Source organism: Scyliorhinus torazame, chromosome 1 (genome assembly GCF_047496885.1).
Source record: "Scyliorhinus torazame isolate Kashiwa2021f chromosome 1, sScyTor2.1, whole genome shotgun sequence".
Classification (NCBI taxonomy): Eukaryota; Metazoa; Chordata; class Chondrichthyes; order Carcharhiniformes; family Scyliorhinidae; genus Scyliorhinus; species Scyliorhinus torazame.
In genome coordinates this window covers 392743337-392746264 of record NC_092707.1, presented here as the reverse complement: position 1 = coordinate 392746264, position 2928 = coordinate 392743337, and the positions used below count along the sequence as shown (strand labels likewise).

The 2928-nt window shown below is 51.8% G+C and overlaps 1 long non-coding RNA gene across 1 annotated transcript; it reads right to left on the bottom strand.

Annotated features, from left to right (window-relative positions):
* Window positions 1-509: 509 nt before the first annotated feature.
* Window positions 510-2592, bottom strand: LOC140409687 (uncharacterized). The gene is made up of 2 exons (XR_011940500.1): window positions 2439-2592; window positions 510-1446 (listed from the first exon to the last, which is right to left on the bottom strand). It is a non-coding gene; the product is annotated as an uncharacterized lncRNA (long non-coding RNA).
* Between the last annotated feature and the right edge of the window lie 336 nt (window positions 2593-2928).

The following is a 2928-nucleotide window of genomic DNA, read 5'->3' as shown; positions in this document are numbered from 1 at the left end:
CGAGTTGCACAGAGATTAGATGGCTCACCCGGGCGTGGAGGAGGCTCAGCTTCTGATCGTCGGTGACGGAAGGCGAGGAGGAGATGGCAAGGTAGGCCTTGAAACAGCGGAGCCAGTGCGAAAAAATCCCTTTGGCCTCCGCGGCCTGCGGATCGAGTTCCAGTCGGTCAGGTTTGAGAGCCGATTCCATTGTGGTGTTGTAGTTGATTAAATTGATGTGACCATCAATTCACGCGAAACCAAGAGCAGAAGTAAACTGTGGCTTTAATCAACTACAACAGTGCCTGCCTGTGACTGGTCTGCTAGTGAGAGCCGCCTACAGGGCTACTGCTCTTTATACCTCCCCTCAAAGGGTGGAGCCAGGGGCGGAGCCCACAAGGCACCAACATGATACATTACAGGTAATACCTTACAATGGTCCATAGGTGGAGCCTGATGTGTTGGGTAGGCTGGGTTGACATGAACTGCACTTGATGCAATGTAGCGAGAGACAGACCTCAAACACTTGCTAAAATGCAACACGATTTTATTCAACATCCAAACTATTATACATGTTCAACTGTGGATCGACACTATGCTGATTTGATTGGAGACCTGACACTAGCCTGACCAGACAAACTTAGCTACCACATGGTGCAGGCACTGGCTAGCTCACGAGCTCTGACTGTCTCAGAGGCTGGGTCCCGAGCGAGTGGGAAAACTGGTGCCCTCTGGCTTTATATTGGTCGTGTCCTGTCTGATGATTGGCTGCTCTGTTCTGTGTGCTTACTGGTCATCCTGTGTGTCAATCACTGCCCGTCTGCACTCCATTGTATACATAGATGTATATTGTGACAGAGCCCACATGGGCAGCATCGTGATACAGTTCTATACATGGTGAATGGTTACTGCAAAACGTTCACCACAGTGGGCCTGTGCCTGAGGCGTAAGGCCTGAGGCCGGGGCTTAAGGGCCTGTGCCTGAGGCGTAAGGCCAGAGGCTTTGGTCCAGAGTCGAGGGCTTATTAGCAGCAATTAATTGCACCACACAGGAGCTACCAGGGGAATATATAAAGTGTGCTCGATGGTTATTGGCAGAGGCTCATGGACTGAAAGTGAAGGTGACACAGTAGTGATAATCTCTCCACGGCAATCTGCTGGTTATAAATAATGTTTATTTCCACTGGACTCTTCCAGGCAGGAGAAGGTGCTGAGTTTTATTGCCTCCCTCCTGTCATCACAGTTGGTGATTTGTGATTCCAGGCCCAGAGTGTTTCTTCTCTTTTTCCAACATGTCACAGGATCAGGTTACATTAGATGTTAGGGGTTTGACCCTGAGTCACCTACTTCCTGTTTCCTCTGAACTCCGCCGTGTGGGAACCATTCTCTCTCTCGCAGACCTTTCAAAGGCTTTGTTAGCTCACATCATCCCACTGAAATCCAGAACCGCACAGAGCGGGCTCCATCCCTGCAGGCGAAGAAAATAAATAAATTCAGAGGGATCATTACGGTGACAGCGTATGGAAAACATATTTGCAGGTGCTGTGACCGGGGTGGTGGTGGGGGGGGGTCTCAAAGGGAGCAGGGCATTCTGAGGTTTAACTGGCCAGATACGGTCCAGACTCTAACCGAACTATGGTGCAGGGGGGGCGAGGAATAGTGTCGGATGTCCACTTGACCACTGAGTGACACGACTCTCCCAGCTCCTCCCGCCCGCACAGTAACAGACATAAAAACAGAAAATACTGGATAATATCAGCCGGTCTGGCAACATCTGTGGAGAGAAACAAGCGCGATTCTCCCAATAGGGAAGAGGGCTGCATGTTTCCCGCCGACTCGCATTGAATAGGGGGCCTAAACGGGGAACCCGTGGCCGAGACGCACATAGCCCCGCCCGTTTTGTACAGTGGGGAGCTCCGCACGCCGGAACTCCCCAGTGTAGCGAGGGATCGGGAGGCCATTTTTAAACGGCGTCCCGATCTCCGAGGCCCCGAAACAATCCCTGAACACCGCCCCCGCCCCCCCCCCCCCCCCCGCCATTGCCCATTGCGGGCAGGATTTACATCGCAACGTCTCGCGAGATCGCGTCGGATCTCACGCTGCTCTGCAACGAGCTGCTTTTCGGGCGCAGCGTGGCCGTTGGATGGCGCCCAGGGTTAACGTTTCGGGTCTAAATGGCCCTTCTACAGCTTCCATGCACACTGAGCAAGAAACCAGCATTGCTTAATTGATCAGCGAGTTCCAATCAGTGAGTGAAGCCAGCCCTTTGCCTCAATGCAGGATGTGGGCGAGCCAGTGGAACTGGCAATTGTATTTCATCCTTTAGCCATGAGAGCCCAGAGTGAGACTTTCTCCCTCTCATCAGGTGCCAGCCTCTAACTGTTGTGCATTGTTGAAATTAATTCCAGCCATTCCCGCCCTTCCCTCACCCCTTTCCCGGCCTGAGCTCCAAACACTTACTCTCTCTCACATCAACCTGTCATTGTACGGTGAGTTTTTAAACGCAAAGCTGTGTGAGAGCCAGGGCGCTGTTAGGGGCTATATATTTCCACTCAGTTTACTGCGGAGGTCTAAGACCTCTGTTAGTAGCGCTCCACGGCACAGGTCCCACCTCAAAGCTCACTCTGGCCCCAAGACAGCAGCTTTACACCTGACTCCGTAAAACATTAAGGAGCCTTCCTGCCTCCCTCCCCTTCTCTGTGGCCTGTCACAGAACCCTCAGTCTGTGTTAACAGCAGGCGCACTCATTACTGACCAACGTCTGGTTAATGAATTACAAAAAAGTACAATCGCTTCACAACACATTCAATAACAGCTCAATCACTGGTGCCCCCTAATGACAAACAGCTCCGGCCACCTTGCACATCTGCAAGTCATTGGCACCATATTCCTGACATTAATGATATAATTCCATGTGATTACAAGCTCCCCCCTCACTTCCCAGCCAAGC